This window comes from Ambystoma mexicanum, chromosome 4q (genome assembly GCF_040938575.1).
Source record: "Ambystoma mexicanum isolate Mex_15411 chromosome 4q, UKY_AmexF1_1, whole genome shotgun sequence".
Lineage (NCBI taxonomy): Eukaryota > Metazoa > Chordata > Amphibia > Caudata > Ambystomatidae > Ambystoma > Ambystoma mexicanum.
The window spans coordinates 206,228,884-206,251,407 of NC_090928.1; positions in this window are offsets into that span (position 1 = coordinate 206,228,884).

Genomic DNA, 22,524 nt, shown 5'->3' on the forward strand with positions numbered 1-22,524 from the left:
AAAGATTTATGGTAATAAGTGGCTGCACTGTATGGAAGATTTGGGGCTACAAAGGCTCAATGGAGAGGTGGCAGGGAACATTCCATGTGAGTTTACCTGGTCAAGGGATACCAAGAAATCAGTTTTAGATTGTATTTTTGCAGACAACTACTTGTTTATACACTGTATGTTCATAACTGGCGGACTGATCATAAAATGGTCACTTCTTTGTTTAGTCTTCCCTTGGATCGAAATGAACAATCCAATCTTTTTGATCTGATTGTTAATCCAGGTAACAATCGGATAATATGGAACCAAGGAAAGGCTTGTTGCTTTAATAAGAGACTTGGTGATACTATGTCAACCACCACCGTAGAGTGGAAATGTATCACCTTCAATCTTAATCATATTGGTAGTTTTTTGGAAAAGAATCTGTACATTGTTTCCCAGGATGAAACATAAAAAAATAAAAGAAATGTTAACCGCATTTACAAATATGATCCTAGGGTGGTCAAGGAGAAAAGGTCATTGAGATTGAAACTTAGGTCCATCAAGAAGTGCTTTGAATCTGGAAATGAAATGGGAATTTGTTTGGCCAAGAAAGCAAAGCAGGCATACCACAATTGGTGAAAATAACATTGTGCATATCTGTACCAAAAGGACATCGAAATAATGCACAAGTTTCTTGCCAATAAGGATTCTGCCTCCTTTTGGTGAGCAGGCAAAGAGGTTGGTTCTAGTCAAGGTGATAAACAACTTAATCCGGTTAGTAAACAAGCCTGAGTTGAATATTATTACAAGGTTTTTGGCCGAACATCTTTGGAGAAAGTGCCCTGCCCCCTCTCTATGGGGAGGAGGGTGAAGATCGGGTCCCTGAGTTCGATCAATCAAGAATATATAACTTAGATCTTTATAAAATCAGGCTTGGACTAAGAAATTTTACTCATTATTGGTTGTGACCTTCGATCGCTCCTTCTTTGGTCTATGTTGCTTTTGTTAAAGGTTAGCTTAACCAAACAACAATAAAACATTTAATTAATAAAAAAATAAATAAATACAAAGACTATCTTAAGAAAACCATTAAGGAAAGTACTGAGAATACTGATAAGCATTAAACGGTCTGGAAGACCAGACCTAATTGTTGCCAGGAGCTACCGGAGCTCATAAATGAGACACCCACTGAGAACCAGAAGAGACCATCGTAATGAACTTCTTTCTAGAGGATGGCATTTTCATATCTGATATACATATGAACTAGGAGGACCCGAAAGTAAAGCCTTGAGACAGATGCCCAAAGGGAAGCAGCCAGGAGAGAGACATTCTTTTGGCAAACTTTAGTTATTAGTATTAGTAGTAGAGTAACAGTAACAGTAATTTAGCATTTATATAGCGCTACGAACCCTCAGGTAGCTGTGTGCTGCTTATTATTACCCACGGTGTGTGGTGCTCATTTATCGACCTCGGAAGGATGAAAAGACTGAGTTTGGCCCTGCCGGGATTCGAACCTGCATTAGCACAGCTGTCAAGGCGAGCGCTCTACCCGCTGTGCTATTGGACCGGATAGAGTCAGGTAGATTAGATTTTGGACTGAGACATTTTTGAGATAGAATTCCTGATGACAGACAAGCACTTTAGTTTGTTTGGTTAGGTAGGGAACATCCATGTAGCAATAGGGTTAGATATATCTTTTCTTCATTATTTTGAATAAATACTGAAGAAATGTCCAATGTGTCCAACTACTTTTTCCGACCTACCGCAGTGTGTAAGCTGTCCACAATTCTAATTGTGTAAGTAAGGCAAAATATAAAATGTGCAGTAAATTTTTCTTCTCTTGGCTTAAAATGTCTCAATTCAATATGGATTACAAATTGGTCAGCCTTGTCCTTTATACAATAGGTCCCTAGAAAATTCACATTATATTACACTTCAACTTCTATACCCCACAACATGTTGGCTCTTCTAGCGTAGGTACACGACTGCATATTACAATCCAAACTCGACTTCTTAGTCCTCACCGAAACATGGTTACACCCAACCTCAGGCCCCCAAATCACCTTAGCCATCCCCCCTGAGTACACCATTCTAAGGGCAGATCGCCTAGAAGGCATAGGTGGCGGAGTAGCAATCATACACAAAACCACCTTGCAATTCAGAGAATGCAAAATGGAACCACTCACAGGCTACAAACTCCTCTCACTCAAACTAGCCATCAACCCCAAAACTACCATTAACATCCTAATAACATATAGAGCGCCTAATGCCCTGAGAAGCCCAGACATAGACCTACCTCTCCTAATTACACCACTACTCAAGCCCAAAACCAAGTACATCATTTTAGGAGACCTCAACTTAGGTTACAACGACCCTACGGACAGAAAAGCAATGGCCTGCCACAATGCCTTCCAAGAAATGCAATTCTCTCAAATCGTGAATGCCCCCACCCACTCAAAAGGCAGAACCCTTGATTAGATTCTCACGCTTAACACCACAGTAACCATAAGTGACATCATTAACATGCAATGGAGAGACCACCGCCTTATTAAATTTAACATAACCGTAGACACTGATCTAACAACCAAAACGTGTAAACCAGCACCTATACAGATCAGGAACTCACGCAAACTCACCCCTGAAAATCTCAACCCTCTACTACACAACCTGATAAATACCAAACCACTACATTACACAAACACAGCTAGTATCGCAGACCACTACCATCATTGTCTGATTACTGCTCTAGATGAAGTAGCCCCACTCAAAACCAAACAACCCAAACCCAAACCCAAACGTAGCTCTCCCTGGTTCAATGATGAACTCATAGCACTCAGACGAAAAAAAAGAGCCCTAGAACACCTCTACAGAAAAAATCACTCCCCCGAATTACAATCCAAACTCCTTCAACTATCCAAAGATTACAAAAGTAGCGTACTCTCCCACAAAGCTGATTCACGTAATGAACGCATTACCAACGCAGCCTCCAACACCAAAGAATTATTCAAGATTATCAGAGAACTAGAATCCCCCATATTACCTTCTGGCCCAATTAAAACGAGCAAAGTCTGGTGCACTACCATTCAGGACGTGCTATCCACTAAAATGAATACACTTCAATGCAAAATTGCCTCTAAAAAAAACTCTTAGAACTCACAGCCAATCCTTCTCCCCCATAGGCACCCCAACTACCTGACCTGATGTACCCGAATTCCATTTCGCCCAAGTTACTAACGACCAGGTCCTTAAAACAATATCATCCCTCAAGCCTTCCAATTGTAAAGGCGACGGCTTTCCAGCTAAAATAGTCAAAGATTGTGCAACCACACTAGCACCCACCATTACTGAATTTGTGAACATGTCTTTCACTGCCAACAAAATACCTGCCTCCATCAAAGCAGCATGGGTCACCCCACTACTCAAAAAAACAACATTAGATCCTGAAATCCCTACCAACTACAGCCTCTTCACAACAGTGCCCTTTCTCCTTAAAATCATCGACAAAATCGCATACACCCAAGTACAATCCCATCTAGAACAAAACCACCTACTGGGAGATAGCCAGTCAGGCTTCCGTCCTAGACACAGTACTGAGACTGTCCTCCTAGACCTCAAAAACCAGATGGACTCCATCAGAGACTCAGGTAAACTGCGCATCTTACTACTATTGGACCTCTCTGCGGCCTTCGATCTGGTCGACCACGACAAACTTTGCAAACCCTAACCACCAATTTCAACTTCTCCACAAAAGCCACCACATGGATAAAATCCTTCCTCTCTGACCGCACCTCAAGAGTCTTCCTAGGAGAAGAAGCAGCTGAACCCATCCCAGTACTGTTAGGAGTACCGCAAGGATCCTGCCTTTCCCCCACCCTTTACAATGCCTACACAAAATTACTCTTCGCGGCACTTCACGCCATGGGAGTCATATACACAAACTTTGCTGATGAGACACAAATACTCATACCCATCACAGGCAATCTCGATCAAGACACAGCTACCATTAACAAAATGTACTCTCTCATCCAAAACTGGATGGCTAACAACAGCCTCTGCCTCAATGGAGAAAAAACTGAGATTCTCATTGTTGGCTCCCCAGCCAGACTCAGCAAACTCCATTCTGACTACTCGTCTATTATGATAGAAGGCACCCATATCGCGATCTCTCGTAAAGTCAAAACCTTAGGAGTGCACATCGACTCCAGCCTCACCATGAATAACCACATCAGCGCACTCGCCTCTTCCACAGCATATACTGCCAAACTCATCACTCTAAGCAGGCCCCTACTCTCCACCGATAACTGCCTCACACTAGCCAGAGCCCTCATCCTAACATAAATAGACTACTGTAACGTCCTATTATTAGGAACCTCAAAAAAAAAAACTAAACAAACTACAACTTCTTCAAAACAAAGCTCTCAGAGCAGCTCCAGGAATAAATAGAAGAGAACATATATCCCAACACAGAAGGGATGCTCATTGGCTCCCAGTACAAGCCAGAATTCTCCACAAAACTCTCACCATCACCCATAAATACGTCACAGACAATGCCCCCATCTACCTCAGACAAAGCATTTCCCCCAAAACCTAAGCCAGAACATTCAGGTGCAGTGCCAACACACACCTCCACATCCCACGTTTCACAACCTCCAGAGCAGGTAACACCAGCTTCCCCATAGCAGCTCCCCGTCTCTGGAACTCAGTTCCTGCTCACCTTAGCAACAAAACCTCCTTCCTGAAGTTTAAAAAATCATTAAAAACCTGTTTGGCTTTTTAACAAATACTAACAGCACTAGTCCTACTCTACCTGGCCCCTCCCTACCCACACCCCACCCCTCAAGTTATGTAACCTCATGAAATGTAAATGATTTTGTATTTTTGGTACAACAATGTATGTAGATGCAACCGACCAAGACTTCTATTACTGCCCACGACTCCTAAGATACATTTAACCGTACAAGCTCACCAAGACTTATGTAACCTACGCCGTGACACCTAAGGGTTTGGGCATATTACCAAATGCAATAAGTAAATAAATAAATACTATTTTACGGGGCAGTGCAGGTGGCTGTGCTTGTCACCTATGTTGTGGAGCTGGTGCAGAAGTGTATTGCAGTTTCAATTTGCTTCTGTATTTATTACCAAAACTTGCCTCACCTGTAATAATTTTGCTATTTCTGCTACTCTCTCTTCTAGCTCCACCTCCTTTTCTCATACTCCCCATCTTTCTGGCCGGGGTTGGTATTGTTATTCTTTTTCACTCCTTTTACTCTATTGCCCAGTTGTCTTGTTTCACCAAACCCTTTTCCTTGGCCTTTTCAGCGAATCTATAGCCCTTCGGGTCCAGCTAATGCCTTCTGAAATGGTATTGATTATCTTCAATCCTTTCTTTCTTTCTTCTATCCTTTCTTCTCAATTTGGTTGCCCTTTTGATTTTCTTGGCTGACTTCAATTTTCATTTGTGACTTTTTCTGTCCCTATTTTCCCCATTTTTGACTTATATCATCTTTCAAATGTCCCTATGTCTCCCTCAGATATCTCTGGTTTTTCCCTGGATCTGTTTTTCTCTTCCCCTGTACTCTTCAACACAGTATCTACCTTTCCTAGGTATTCATCTGATTATTCTCCCCTTTCCTTTCACTCGCTCCTCCTCCCCGTCTTCTCCTTCACCTTCATTTCCTATCTGTCTTTGCTGAGATCTAAGTTGCTTCGACAGTCCAGTTTTCATTTCTGTTCTCACTTCCTCTCTTCCTTCCCTTAACACCTTACCTTCATTATTTGTTGATCCTGCTACTTCTCTCTTCTCCTCACAAATTTCCGATACTCTCGCTTCTCTCTCCCTTATCTCCCCATTGCGTAAGTGTCCCCATCCTTGGTTTACCCCATCCCTTCACTCAAAGCGTCATATCTCACGTCATGCTGAATGCCAATGAAGGAATTCTAACTCTCTGCTAGATCGTCATAATCTATCCTTTCTCATACTGCTTTTGATTCAGTTCTATTTCTCGCTAAACAGCATTAGAACACTGACCACCTTAACTCTTTTTCTTCTCACCCTGTTAACTGAAATGTACTCTCTCTCCTCTACCCTGATCCTACTGTAGCTTCTTCGGTTTCTGCTTCTGAGCTTTCTTCTTACTTCTCCACTAAATTAACTCTCCTGAGTTACTCTATCGCCCCTTCTCCTTCTTCCCTTTCCCTCTCTTCTCTGGTCTCCAAGCCCTCCCCAATGCCTCCCTTCCCTATTTTCTCTGCATCAGGAATCTATTATTTCCTCTCTGATGCTCATTCTACTGCAGCTCCATTTGATCCTCTCCCATCCTCTTTTATTCCAAAGCCCTATCCTTTCCTCCTTCTTTATTTTACCAAACTATTTGATCTAGCTATTTAATTGTCAATGTTCCCTTCCTTATTCAAACATGCTACTATCCTTTCTAATTGCAAGAAAACTTCTGTTGACCCCTCCCTTCCCCCTTACTATCAGCCCATCTCACTTCTTCCTTTCGTTTGTAAACCTTTCGACAGCATTTTCAATTCCATTGTATCTACTCCCCTGAACACTGATTCTCTTCTCTCACTATATCAATCTGTCTTTCAACCTTTTCATTCTACAGAACCTGTTCTCCTCTCTTTCTGTGATTGTCTTTTTGCAAGCTTGCTTACCAAAGCAATCCTGTCTTCTGGTCCTCCTCAACCTGTCATCAGCTATTGGCACTGTTGATCATTCTCTTCCTCTCTCTCGTTTTAGCCTCAGGGGTCCTGTCCTAAACTGGTTGCCTTCTTACCTCTCGAGATGCACATATTTTGTATCTTGGGCTGATAAACATCATCTGTTCTTCCTTTTCAACATTCAAGGATTCAATGTTAGGACTAATCTTATTTTCTCTTTTCACAATTCCTCTTGACTCACTTTTTGGTCTTTCTGAATGCTTTTACGTGGATTATACACAGCTTGTCCTCTCCTTCTCTTGCTTTTCCTGTATTCTCACAATTCAATCTTAGATGTCGGACAATTATCTCCACATCAACCCTTCTAAGACTGATGTCCTCTGCTTTCCTGACACTACGGTACCTCCTCCTCTGCCTCCCCCCTATTTCATTTCCTCCTGCCTCTCCTGCTATCTCTTCATCTGCTTGGATACTTGCTGTGACTCTTGAATCTTCTCTTACATTTCCCTCTCACATTCCGGCTATCTCTCGCTCCTGCCGATAACATCGTTTTAATCTTTGTAAGGCACAGCACTTCCTTTCTTTTCCTGCCACTAAAACTCTCATTTCATCTCTCATTTCTTCTGTTATTGTCTTCTTCTTGGTCTTCCTCCTACCCACTTGGCTCCTCTGTGCTCCACCTGCAACCCATCTATGCATGTGTTCTTCTCTTTATCCTCTTGTGACTTCATCTCCCAGGCACTCTGATCGCTCCAGTGGCTTTTGTTTGAATCACATTTGCTGTTTGCTTTTCTCTGCCTAGTCTTCAAATGTCTCTACGGCCGTCTCTTCTTGCTTTTCTTCTATTCCCGTCACTGTTCCCTTCACTTTCTATTTTTTTTCTTCTATTTTCAGTCCCTCACCCTCCCTGTGCTAAATCACTTTTCTATTCCTTTTCCCTCTCGAACAGTCCTTTGAATACACATGTGTGTAAGTGGACTGTTTGGTTAAATGATTAATGATCAAGAGCCTATGAGAGCATCTTTCCACCAGTGTAGGATAAATTCACAGATTTCAGTTACTTGAGGCTTAGTACCCTTACCCTTCACAGCCTCGTCCCTGAACCCCCAAGGGGGTTCCTTATGATACCAAATAAGGGCAACCCAAGTTGCTAAGGACCGATTATCACAATTAGGACATTGCAGATAATTTACTCTGCTATAATTGTTAGTCCATCAATAAAATTCTTTTTTTCTCTCCCCAGGAAAAGAGATCTGGGCCTTGTAGTGATAGGTCTGGAGCCGAGACGCGCACACTATCTCCCTGTGGTTACATTAATTTCCTTTTCGCATTCAACAAGCAGCCTTTCATCAATTTCTGCCCATTTATCCACTGAGGAATGGCAGAACGAGCTACACTTAGCTTTACTGAACAGCAGATACAAGACATAATAGAAGGGCCATCATTCTTTGACTCACCAACAGGCAACGACCCGACAGGGGGATTAGCAATACCGGTGATGAGATTTTGAAACTGAAAAAGAAAACATTCAGAACTGAATTACATGCCCACTTCCTCAGACAATATTTGAAAGCAAGTATCATTCCGAACGGACTTATAGTACGCAACACCCCATGTCTGTTCTTAGATGAAAAAGAGTACGTGACAAACTTCAGTTACATCGCCACCAAATGCAGCAGGGACTAAATGGTCCTAACAATTAACACAGCGCAAACAATTAGTCATCACATGCAGAAAGAATTAGAAACAGAGGAAAATAAATTCAAAGCCAACATTACTATCACTGACGCACTGAAGTAAAAGAATTCTTTTACCGCACAAAGACCCACAGGTTGGACAAAACTGAAGCCCAAACAAAATAAATTTAGCCAACCCTATGGACAAAGGATCAGTTTAGTCATACCTATCCTTACAGGGAATCAAGGGAATCTAACTAGAGAAGAATTTCCCATACACTCAGGGGCAACTACCGTTTGAGTTTCCCCCTAGTTTTGTTGTGTGTTTTTCGTCCCCCCGTATTTTTCGTTGGATTATATTTAGACGCACACTTGTTGTAATTTTAACTTTTGTTTGTCAAGTTGTTCTAATGTTTTGAAACAATTCTATTATGTTTCTCTTATTTTTCTTGCACAATGAATCATGAAATTGAATGATCTCTGTTATGTGTATCCATGTACTGTACCTTGAAGCAATCAATATAAAGTTTTTTAGAAAATGTATAAATGTGTTGAACTAAATTACTTCTCTGAATGAGTACTTTATTTATGATTTTGAATCTTTCAATGATTATAGGTCAATACAGGATTGGTTTTTTCTCCCTCCAACCAGCTCAATCTCACTAAAACGAGGACAAATACCAGCATTAGTGAATTGGGACAATTTACAGCACTCTTGAAAAGAAATTGCCGTTTGTTTGCTCCCCCAGAATTTACTTTAAATCAGATTGAACCAAGGGGGTAGGGTACACTTATGGTTTATGGATAAGTTCACAGAACCATGTGTGGGGCAGCTCACACAAGTTTCATCTAATCCAAGTGAGATCTTGTACTCAAATGGCCTAGAATTGTGTTTGCCTTGTGTGATGTGCCACGCACTGCTCTCTGTCTCCAAGTGGGTAAGCCAAATATGCTACAGGTTACACTGATTTTTGTGATTCTGTTACTTGCATGAACCATGTCTCTATCGTTGCATTATTTATGTTACACACTATGATTATCCTGACTAATATTTTGTTTTTGCCAAAATGTGCAATTATTTGTTTTCTTATAATACTATTGTCTTTGTCAAATCTATCAGCCCTGATTGAAAAAGGCATAAAAGTTGCCAAAACACGTGTCTCACTAAGGACAATCAGAACACATTACTAAGGAATGTGACAACTTACCTAATAAATATTAGGTTGCACTAATGAAAACCATATTCAATGTGTGCATGAATTATTGTGGCACTGCGTAACAAGTGAAGAAGGAGACTTTCTCCTTTTTGTCTGGTTCACTAATTCCAAATTCACTAATTCCAAATCACCCCTCCATCTCTTAGCACCTTTTGCCATATACACAGACCACTACACGTATGGAAGCTTGTTGATTACTACTACCACATCAATTTGACAAAGGTATACCAAATATCCATGTCCTATCAACTAAGTGATTTTGAATTCTCCCCTCTTGATAAAACACGTTTCCAACTGATACCGCTATAACCACATAGAATTATACCTCCACTCTGGACTTGTGCACTATCAGCCTGCGATCTTCAAAAATGCAGGTTTCGGATCTGGCCACCCCTTGTTCAAATTAACAAACCAACCCTTCCTCTTTTCTTGGGGAACCATGTGCAACAAGGCTGCCAAAACGGCAGTGGATTGTTATATAAAACCACTCTATATCACATTACCTGAGATTGCACTTCTCAGGAGCTGTCTCCATAATTCTGTTTTTACACCTGACCTTATTACTATTTTTGTCCTACTGGATGCAGTGTGTTTAATGGACGATATTTTGACAATTTTTTGACAACAAAAGGGGAGACTCATGTCCTTTTAGCTGGAGAGCGGCTACAGCAGGATTAGAAATGGAGCAAGGCAAAGCCTGGTGGATTTCTTCCCCTAGTCATCTCGGCCTGCCTACTAATATAGGAATGCGCTTTGGGTGTCATCTTGCAATAATGATTCATTGCAGCAAGCCTGCAATGGATGAGTCCAGGCAGATACGCTCACCTGTTCATGGGATACCTTCGGAAAAGGGATATGTTCAAATAATAAATCAACAGCAAAATATAGCAGGCTCAGGGCCTGATTCTGAACACAGTGTTAAGTACTGAAAACGTTGTAGAAAGTGCTTGCCACATTTTCGATACGTCACACCCTTTCTGAAGGTGGCACATTGTTCTGAAGTGTGAATGAATGCGCCACTTTCGGAATATATGGGCCTGTTGCTACCAAGGGCCATAAACCAACCTAGCAACCGGCACTTTCGTATGCGTCATTTTACATGCCGTTTCTCGTGCCACTCTTCCACTTTTGAGAATGCAAAAACGTGGCACCCATATACGGTACCGCTTTGGTGTCGTTCAGGTCGCTGTTATGGAGGAGCGCCACACTGATGAGCATGCCCACACAGCAGTAATAAACATACGTGGGTAAAGCCCTTCAGCTGATAACCTTTTGAATTCCGCTTTAGATGATTGTTTCATAAATATTTAACGTCCATCCTTTCCTGTTAACCATATCCCTGATCCTTCCATTTCTTTGGGAGGTAGTTGTCGGCCGTGATGAGTGCACTATATTTAAAGTAGCAGTTCATTTCTTTTATCACTATTAAACTAAAGTGGTTTGTCAAAATCCTCATCAAGAAGTGTTTTCGGCAGCACTTTCTTTAAAGGGAGATTTCCATGCAATTTAACGAAAATGCTGCCGCAACTGCGATCCACCTGTTATCTTAGAAACCAGGCTGATTGCAGACAGTGCACTGTCATGCACTGCACTGAAGCCCAGGCCCTCCTCAGAATAAGCGTGGTGCCTGTGCGTCAGGAAAAGGTGCAGTGAAGCATGATTAGCATGCTCACTGCCAGAGGCTTTGCTAGGGTGGGGCTAAGGGGGCTATAACCCCAAAGGTTGTAGCCCCAGATAGAATCTCAGGAGCTACAACTAAAAGGCTAGCTAGCCCCCAGTCCCGACAGTTCCAACATTAGCGTACCTAGCAACACCCCTGCTCACTGCGCCTCGATGAGAATCAGGTCCCCAGTAGTGTCTGCTGTATACAACAAAATAACATTGCCAGAGCTGATTGAAACCTGGGGCCCAGTTAATTGAGGGGTTCACTGTGTTGATAAAGGTCTCACCAGGCTCTCACCCATATCTCCAATCTATTACCTATAGACAACGCTGGCACTGAGCCCTGTATCCATGCACTGATGTTACAGAGATCCACGGGTGGTTGAATGCTCATGCGCTTGAAAGGACATCCTTCTTTTTGCAGCTTGTTTGTGGCCAGGACCAGCGCATACGTGTTCAGGTGCTTTAACCCCCGTCAAATGACAAGGGGCCACCAAATTGTGAAATCATAATCGGTGTCATGGAACGCTGTGTACAGCGTATATATTTGAAATGAATTGGGGCCAAAATAGTGGGAAAAGTGTCTGGGAGATGGCTGATGCAGCTGATAAAAAGAGTATTGTTGCTTATGGCACTATTTATGACGGAATACAGAAAGTTGGGCAGAACTAGTAACTTAACCAAAGAGATTTTTCCCATCCTAGCAACAGAGATGGATACACATAAATCTATCTTACATATTTACAGATGTGGTCTGCACTTTGCTAAAATTGCCCTTACACACATTAGGCCGCATTATGAGTTTGCCGGTCTGGTAACAACGTTACCAGTAAGCTTGCTGGTACCGTTGATTCCGGACTGGCAAACTACGAGTTCTGCAAGCGGGTGCCTTTCAGCCCGCCAGGTCTGACCTGGTGGGCGGAACGGCACCTACTGGCAGACTTTGACGGATGCACCGGCACTCTTGCACACAGTGCCGGTGCATCCATCCTCCCAGTCCAATGGGACTCAATGGGAATGGAGATCTTTTTTCCGCCGCCTGGCAGGAGGGACCGCCCGGGCTGTAATGCCCCAGTAGTTCCCCATTCCCAGGTGCCAGAAAATAAATGACTCCGGCGGCAGCCGTAACGGTGATTACCGGCGTGGCTACTGCCAGAGTCATAATGAGGCCCACTGTGTAACCGTTCTGAGATATTAGAATCCCAAGTAGCACATGCACGAGGAGTATCATCTGAATCCCCACTCATTACTCACACAGTATGAAGCCCATGCTAGTTGCATCAGCTCTGACCTGTTCCAATTAATCCTCAAACTGGAGTGTTTCCCAAATTGAGTCACCTCATCCACTACATGAGGAATTTGCATGTTGTGATTCTTAAGGTAAATTGACATATTACATGCATAAAGAGATGTAAACGTCTTTTGATTATATATTTCTAGACCCCTCCCAGTGTGTTCTTCATGCAAAATACTGGCTCTATTGCTGAGGAAAATGACAACAGAGTTAAGAGGAGTGCCTGCCATGTCCCTCTACTGAATTCTGATGTGCAACTATTAGCATACACCCAAGTAAGCTACTTATACATAATCCTGGTAAGAGTCACAAACTGTTCTCCCACCCCATTCTTCTTACAATATGAACCAGAATACTCCACTCACAGGCGTCAAACCCTTTTAGGTATAGAGAAACATGGCCCCTGCAGGTAGCTGCAGCTTAACGTGATGAAGAATAGTAAAACGGGACATGCCGCTGCTGGCGCCCAACATGGCTGCCTAATGCAGCTTCTCCGATTGCCTGGGGAATTTCAGCAGGTCCCTGACAGTTCTCGAGCACAGCCATGCACGAGATGGTGCTGAGAGCAGGCTGAAGGGAAGCAGCACTGGTAGGGCAAGTGTCATCCGTAGATACAGCGAAGCACAGGCACTGGGGCAGTGAATTCCTAAGCCGTGCAGAGAGACCTGCAGGCCCAGAGCAGAGTTGAGTTGGAGCCCGCAAAGTGCTCCCGGCTGCCTCTGGAGAGGTGAGCTGAGCATAGCCACAGGTGACACTGCAAGACTGATTACAGCAGGGAAATGAGGCCCCCGGTGTTTGCCGCATCATAGAGGCGGAGGAGCAGGAGACCCATTATGACTGCCAGGCACGGGTGGCTCGTTCTACCAGCAGAGGCCGCAACTCAGTGGCTGAGGACATGCATATCGCCACAGAGAGCACAGCAGTGTGGATGTTTGCCAAAGCAGGGCGTCATTAAACCAGTGAAGCCTATGAGTGACCCTCGTGCAGGCAAACCTAGTCGAGACGCCTGTGTTGGTGTAGCCACCTCGGGAGCAAGGAAGTAGAAGCAGTGCAGGGTGCTAGTTGTAGTAGCTTTGAGGAGGAGCACCCCTCAGGGGCATAGGAGACCCATAAAATCTAAGGGGGACAGGGGACACCTTTGGGACTTGGGTGGGGAGAAGCAGGAATTGCTGATCGCAGATACTCCTTTACATCATTCTCCCGTCACTGACATATGCAGTCGATTGTACAGGAGCTTACCCAAATGTATGGAAATACTTTGGTCTTAATAATATTCCCCCCACAGGCCTTGGTTTTCTCTTCCACCTCAGTTGGTGTGATGATCCATTTCACTTCTTGTGTTTCTCCAGGTCTCCCAGCGATGATCTTTTATAATACTCTCACCTGGGCCTTAAGTGCAGATGCTTTATGGAGTTTTGCCAACCCATCCTATCCTATTCCACTTGAACCCTCAATGATGGAACATGAGTGTGCCCCTTTACAGCAGTGTATGAGCTGCAATCATACCTCAGCACCAGGGTATTCACTGGATTTACATGGATAGCGGAACAAGTGCTGTTGTGAATCTCGAGGTTCTGCTTTATTTTTTTCTGGGTCACCCAGATGGCTTATGGGAGCCTCTATTAAAACTTGTCTAAAACACATTATTCAGCTTGTGGTGGGTACCAGAAATTCAGTTGCATCCCTATTTTAAAACAATGTTATGTTATGTTTATGTTATGTTTATTATTTATATTGCGCTCCAGGTACCCGAAGGCTTAAGGGCGCATACAACAGAAGACAAACAATACAAACAGATCTTGCGTGAACAAGAAACAGGCAGATTATGTATCAACAACAATGTGTAAAAACATGCAGTGCAAAGAACAAGAAAATAATGGCACCTCCTTAAACCGAAGGAAGTAGTCAAATGATCAGATTACAACTAGAGGATCCCTTTGGGATATATCTACACAGTTTTAGGAATGCAGGCAGGGAGCTAGTCCCACATCCCACTAGGACACAATCCTTATTTTCAAGCATGTTCCAGTCTTTCAAGTCCATCCAACGGAGGATTCTGAGATCCGATAATCTGACCACACCTGGCCCAGTTCTCTGTCTAAGCCAGGCTAAGACTTTAAACTGCAGGGCTTCTTTGGGTTCATGACCATTAACCTTGCTGATTTTAGTAATGATAAAATTTCTCTGGTCCGAAACAAAATCCTGAATATTTGTGTCTTCTATTTTAGGCATCTGACATTTTCTGACACACAGGTTCTGCGAAGAACTAAGCTTGAAGAGAGCCTTAATCTGTGAGGGAGGTTTATGCACCTCTATATCTGACTTCTGCACAGCTACTATAGTGTCAACAGAGGGTTCCAAAATAGAGTTGACAGTATTGGGCTTTGATGTTAAGCTACTTTTTTTTCAAATCTGGAGTTTGTACGGTACCGGAATTTCCTTACTAATATGATCCGATTGTGAGGCCTTGTCTAATAGCTCTTTATGAACGTTGATTTGACAGGTCTTGTCCAGGTTACCTGTCTGAATCCCAACACTAAAACAAAAGGAGTCATTTGTTTGTGAGGCCATATTCTTGTTCAGTGATCTTGGATCCAGGACTAATTTGCTAAGTGAATTCACTAGGAGTCCCAGATCGAAAGGGCTTGTGCATAGCAACAACTCCTTAGCAATACTGGCCATAAAATCCGGCGAGTGATCAAGTATAGATTGATCTAGGGAGGACGGAGAAAAAACAGTCTCCCCTTGCGAGACATCAGGAGAAAGCTTAGGGTACTCCAAGTTATTTCCTAAAGAATTGTCACAACCCTCAAGGGCAGGGGACCAATGGCAATTTGGGTTTGGGTCACATATTCTGCAATCTTCGTCTTCTCCAGGCACTAAGAGTCATGACCTCCTGTACCCGATCTCTTGTAGGTGAAGAGAGAAAGGACACAGGACCTGCCTGTTCCATTTCCAATTCAGATTGACTTATAAGGCCTTTATCACTAAACACAGGGGAATGACCTGACTGCTCCTGAATCCTTGGACGTAGGATATATGCAGCCCCTTTTTTATTTGTGGCCATGAAATAAAATATTTCTTACAAATTGTAATTAATGCGTCAGCAGTATAGGGGCCAGCCAAGCGTGTATGCAGCCACTCTCATCAGGAAGAGCAGGGCTCACATGAGCGAACACACACCTCCTCTCTAACTGACCCGATCTGCCCTCGCTAAATGGCACAGAGTAGAGAAAGGCAAGAACAGAACACGGCACGAGTATCGTGCCTTCTGTGCCCCTCCTACACTCAACGGCTACCAATTGTGGACTGTAATGTCTGTTATGGGAGCAGTTGCAAGGTATGCGTGCAGAACCCCGCACTGGACGCGATTTCTCTGTGCTGTCGGCTCCAGGGACACAGACAGCCCCTGTGACCTTCTCGGACAAGCTGCTCGGGCTTGCAGCCGACACGCCTGCAGTGTCACGCTGATTAGAGGAATAGACCTAAGATTGTCAACGCCAACCGTTTGAGTTTTAATGTAGGCATGGAAAATGCACTTGCCAGGCACCGCCATAGTGGTATTAGGTACCCTCTGATGGTAGCAGCTGCAAAATGGTGCAAGTACCTGGACATTCAATGGCAGTGTCTGGCAAATGCCCAATACTTATACACAAGCAAACACTTGCCATTGCTGGTTTTTAGCAGGACTTCAGTGAAGAAAATGCATAGTTCTAATAGAGTGGCTGAAGGCATCCCTGGATAGGACATGTGTATTCCACCAGTAGTATGTTCCCAGCTCCAATAAAGTTATTAATTACATAGGGTTTTGTTGTATGATATGATATATGTCATTTATAACACGCCTATACACAAGTGTTTCAAGGTGAGACGAGGCAAGGGAACAGACGGAAGACAGACAACAATCCTGCTAGGGCAGGTGTCATTAAAATTGCGCAAGTGCATGGGAAGGGGAAGGAGGAAAGTGCAGAGGGGGCAGGGGAGGCGACAGTGCAGTATATGGTATAATAAGATAAATAAACAAAGTAAAAGTAAGGCCAGAAGGTCGCAAATGCAAGGGTAAGTGCAGACAACAGGTGTCAACTGCTGGTAGTGGGACTGTAGGGATACAGAAAACAGTCCCCAAGTGCGTGGGTTGCCAGGAAGGCAGTGCCGGAGTGCGAATTACGGGGAGGGGCCCTGGGTCTGAGATCAGAGGGTGGCCAGGTAACCAGTGCAGTTTCAGTATCAGCCAGGAAGTCAGCAGTGGAGAGTAGGAGAAAAAGCAGAAGCAAAGACAAAGGTTTTGAGGTGCTTCCGGAACCAGAGATGATTCTCCTCAAGTTTCAGAGCGGCAGGGAGGCTTCCAGAGGGAGGTCCCAGCCAAAGAAAAAGATCTACCACCAACTTGTTGCTTGGAGGAGCGTCTGATCCTGAGGGAGTTGGAGGCGGATGAGCGAAGAGCTTGAGAAGGAAGATATTTAGGTAGAGAGAGTTGAAGGTATTGAGGCCCCAGGCCCCAGAAGGACTTATGGACAATGCAGAAGGGTTTGAGCTTAATCCTCACAGCCACCGGGAGCCAATGCAGAGATTACAGTCCTGGAGAGATACGATCCCTGGGCTTGAGGCCAAGGACAAGTCTTGCAGTCCTGTTCTGGTGTGTTGCAGAGGGCGGAGAGTAGCAGGCAGATTTAGAAAGAGGCTGTTGAAACAGTCCAGCCTAGAGAGAACCACAGCTCTGGAGACAGTGAGCTTCTGGGGGAAGGAGAGAAATGGAAGAATACCTCTGAGGAGGTGCAGCTGGTAGTGAGACTTCTTAGAGACGTCAGAGATGTGAGGAGAGAAGGAGAGTGTGGAGTCGAAGATGATGCAGAGGTTTTTGGCCTCACAGGTATGAGCAGGAAGAGGGCCAAGAGAAGCCGGCCAGAGAGTGACAGGAAAGGAGGGAGCGGGTTTGCCGATGAGGCGAATCTCAGTCTTACTGGCATTAAGACAGAGATCATTGGCGGCACACCACCCCTGTATGGCGGGCAAACAGTCAGAGATGAGAGAGGGAGAAGAGGTGGCTGAGGGGAGCTTGAAAGTGAGCTGAGTGTCATCCAAATAGCACTGGAAGTTGGGGCAGAGCGTGGCAATGCGATGGGCAAGAAGTGCCAGGTATTGGTTGAACAGCCAGGGAGAGAGGTTAGAGCCCTGGGCAACACCACATGTAGAGATAGAGATAGAGATAGAGGAGAGGAAGGACCCAAGTTGAACCTGGTAGGGTCGATCAAAGAGGAAAGAAGTCAGCCGTGCCAGGACCTGACTGGTGATCCCCAGGTTATCACGGAACAGGTGAGCAGGATGGCATGGTTGACTGTGTCAAAGGCAGAAGAGAGATCAAGTAAGATGAGGACACAAGGGGTGTTGGAATCAAGGTTGGAGAGCAGGTCTTTACAGATGTTTAGGAGAGCAGTTTATGTGCTTCTGGCAGCTCTGAAGCCAGACTGATGATCATGGAGACAACCAACACATTCAGTGTGATGATTGAGCTGGGAGATGGCCAGCTTTTCGAAGAGTTTGCCCAGGAAAGGAGTGATGGAGATTGGGCGATAGTTAGCTGGGCAAGACAGGTCGGCGGAGGGTTTCTTAAGGAGAGGGTGCACAAGGGAGTGCTTCAAGGTTGAAGGGAAGACTCCATTGGTGAAGGAGTGGTTGCAGAAGTCAGCCAGGGAAGGAGCCAGGGAGTCAATGTGGTCCTTGATGGTTTTGGAGGGACAGGGATGAGGCTGTTTTGATAAGACTTTCATAGATCGGACTTGTCTAGAAACCTCATCTGGGGAGAACAGGGGAAAGGCAGAGAAGGAGAGGGAGAGGTGGCCGAAGAAGGGTCAGAGGTAAAACAGGGAGTAGAGAGAGGAAGGGGAGAGGAGGAGAGAGAGGGCAGGATGTCCCGAGTTTTAGAGATGAAATGAGAAGCCAGTGCCATGCTGTGCAAACATCCCTAACTCAATGGCTTTATCTAAACCCGAAGCACATCCTATGCCATTTCTGCCCTACACTGGTCTTTCCTGAACCCCTCTCTCCTCTGCACACACTGGTTACCCCGTGCTGCAAACCATCCCCATCTTTCATCTGCACTCTGTTCTTGTTCCCATCTCTCCCCTCCCTTGCTCCTCTCTTTTTCTGTCCACTGCACCCTTTCAACCATTTTTCACTTTGCATTCCCCCACTCTACTGCACCCCAGTCCCTCACTTCCCATTCCCCCATGGCCAGAACCCCACAACTCTCATCTGTACACTTACTCAGCACTTTCTCCTCAGTCTTCAGAGCACCCTCGATGGGCACTTTTTTACAACTATTAGTCATGCTCCATTGTCGTACCTCATTTTGGGGTCTTCTCCAGGTCGCTGTCGAGGCAAGGCCCAGCCAATGCTGTGCACACATGCTTGTATTTATTATTTACACTATAATGCTGCTTGCCGGATGTTGCCCCCCCCCATACCGGCCTGCACCGCACTGGTCTGAGACCACGTTTGCCTCACCTGCACTGTATGCAGCATCAGTATATATACACTCATCGCTCTATGGTGATGAAGTCCAGGCAGGGGCGTAGGAGATACATAAAATCTGGGGGGGACAGGGAACATCTTGGGGACTTTGTTTTATTTATTTATTTATTGTGTTTTAGTCAAATAACTCGACTTTTCACAAAATTAGAATTAAAATAGCAGTACGTATTAAATTATAAATATCACTGTATAAAGCAAGAGAAAAGAAGAAAAGAAAACAGAAGAAAATTAAAGGATGCAGCAGCAAAGAACATGTCTTTGCATGTTGCATTTCTGGATTTTTCATCTGACTATGAGCTCATGATAAGAGAGAGGAAATAACAATTACTTCCAGTGGGCCACAGCTAGGACACCAGCTCGTTAAGAGGCAGATCACCTGTAAGTGGACTCCAGCCAATTAAAGGAGTTGCAGCCTTTTCTACCAACTGCAAGATGCTACGTTTTTTGTGTGGGGCAAGGAGAAGTGTGTGTCTCTTGGAATGGAAGGATGGGGGTTTCAAAGAAAGAGGAAATCTTGTTTGTACCTCTGAGTAAGCCCTGTTATGGGAATAAAGGGACCAGGTGTGTGATGTTGCTGCTTTGACTGTCCTCTGGGGGGGGGGTACAGCAAACAAGGAGGATGAGTGATGACAAGCCCACCCCCTTATAATCAATCCCCTGGTCCACAGACAGATGTGTCGGACCCGGGGGATGCCTAGTAGGTGGGGTGTATGTGGACCCAGGGGGGTGCCCAGAGGGGCAGCCCGCTATGTGGGCTGCCCCTCTAGCGTCCCTGCGAGGGCCGGGCCAGCCTTACACGATGAGTCTGATCCCTCTTATTCCATCTCATGCTGACTTCAGAGCCTAGCCTTTCTTTGCCTTTGTTATTCTGAATGCAGAGCTGGACTCTGTTCCTTTCTTGTTTAACATTTGCTGCAAAGCCTGATCTATTTGATTCTCTCATATGTTATTAGGACGGCAGAGCATGGGTCCTCTGCCCTGTTACATTATTCAAAGAGCCCCTCTGGCCTTTCTTTTCCTCTCCCTTATCTCACTGCTTGCTTGCTTAATACATACCTCCTTGCTTGAACACTCAACATATTCTCCCTAACACAGCAATGGCAGCTGCAGTTTGTCTTAACTTCTATTTGTTCCGTGTCTTGAATTGGACTCTTATTTCTGCTTTTCTGTCTGCTGCAGGGGAAAGGCATTTGCCAGTCACTGCCGTGATGGTTCTACCTGGCCATAAGAGGGCAACAGCTAGCCAATATTGGAAGAACATGGGCATATTATGCCAGAGGCTGGCAACTGCCTTCCTAATGCCTACACAAGAGTCACAACTCTTGCCTTTGTTTCTAACAGTATTTCAGTGGATGAAGAAATGCGAGAACACACATATTGCTTATAAATGAAGGGGATGATGTCACACTTGGTTAAGACATTTTGATCACACCAGGAGCTAATTTGCAGCTTCAATTAAGCGATTACCTTTTAGACTTCTGGCTTTAAATAACGTTAGTATAACCTGGAAAGCACAGAGGTTGCTCAACAGGGTTCCTGGAGTACGAGGGGTACTCTACTCGTGGGCATGGATTATTGGAGGGCATTCTTGCCCTGGTTTGGAGCCTGGCCCCTAGAGCCATGATGGGGGGAGGGGCCTATTACTTTTGGTTGTACATACCCTTTGAGGGTGGGCAGACATCCTCCTGCTTTAGCCCACTAACAGCTCTGCTTTGCAACTTTATCATACATACCTGTTAGTTGGCATGTAACACAATGCTACTAATGTTATCAGCCTCAGAAGTCTGGAATCCTTTGCCACATCAACTAGGGTACAGGCTTGCCACCTGAGGCTTACCCATGTCTGAGTCAACATCTGTCGTCCTGTGGGGAAGACACACACAGAAAGAGCAGGGCACAGTGCCCTTGTGGGTTTTTCACACTTCTTCCTCAGGGTGGGCAAAATTCACTCCGCAGAGGAAGTGGCACATGCTGGGCAACATCTCCCACTTTGACAATGTCACCCAAAGAGTGAAATTGGCCATTTGAAATACCTCTGTCGACTTATTATTGCACAATCCAGACTGATGGGTTTAAGCACCTGCTTAACGCGAGATGGCAATTAAGGGCATTTGCCAACGCACTCAAGAAGCATAGGACACCCTCTTACCGCGACATGCCATGCTCACTCATTCGGATCACGAATTGCCATTTATCTGGGGTCATGTTAAATGTATTTATTTATTTATGACATGTGTAGCATCACGCAAAACCCCCATGTTCTGTAACGCTCACCTGATTCCCACGGAGGCGCTGGTCCCGGCTGAACTGTTATAGTCTCTTCAATTGAGAAGCGTAGAGCTCGGATGACTCTCTGGACTGGGCTTCCTCTTATTGGCCGTCTGGCTTGCAGGGTAAGGTTTCTGCAGGCGGAAGAAAAAAGGGTTAATGACCGGTTGGCTGGACTTCCTCCTCACTAATCGCCAACTCTCCGAAAGTCCAATGTCCGGGTGAGCTCTCACCTTAGGCGTATAAATGCTGGGCTCTCCATCCTGCGACTTATGCAGGGGTGCGTGGGTTCCAGTTACGTCACTGGAGGTCCTCAAAGTCTTTTGTGGCCTTAGAAGTGGCACAGGTGCTGAGATGCCAAAAGGTGATGCCGCCGTTACTGCACGAGCGGATGCCAGTAGGTATAAAGAGTTTATAGTCTTGAAGAGATGGGCACCTTTGATGAAGTCTTTGCATTGTCTTTTTCAGGTGCCTGGATGCTGAGGGCGTGGTCACTGAGAGCGCGACACGTGCGGTTGTACGTAGGTATGGGAATTTCAATGACACCTCAATAATGTCCCTTGTTTTCTGTTTTCAGGTCTTGAGATGTTGCGGGCGTTGTTCGTCCGTTGCCGTTGCACGTGCGAAGTACGTGAGTATAATGATCTGTGACCTTATTATAGCACCTCTAACAATATTCTTTTCTTATTTGCAGGTGTCGGGACCTTGCGGGCGTTTTCCCAGTCGCGGATGCACGTGGGGAAACACGTAAGTGTTAGGCTTTCTTGCAGTCTTTAATGGCACTTAAATAATGTCTTTTCTTGTTTTCAGGTGCCGGGCTGCTGCGGTTGAAGCGATCGTAATACGCGCACAAAAGCAGGTAAGAAAAGTAAATGCGGCCGCCTTCACCCGATTCCTACTTAACAATGTTCTTTGTCTTTACAGGTGCCGTTAGGCTGCTGAAGAGAAGGCCGCGAAGAATCCGTGAAAGCACAGATGGATCAGGTAAGCGAGCGCGGCTGCGAACGTGTTGCAACTTGCTAACCTTATGTTTCTTTTGCTTGCAGGTTCTGCCGGTGTCTGGATTCCTGGATGGTAAGTATAGTTCTCGTGTCTTTCTTCCACAGGTTGCTGAGCTGAAGCTGGAGATGTCACTGGAATGCTGGAGCTGACTCGGTGAGCGTCCTGCTGCAGATGCAGAATAACGCGAAGCACGTTTTCCCAATCGGGTGTGGTTTAAATAGTGTTGGAGTGATTG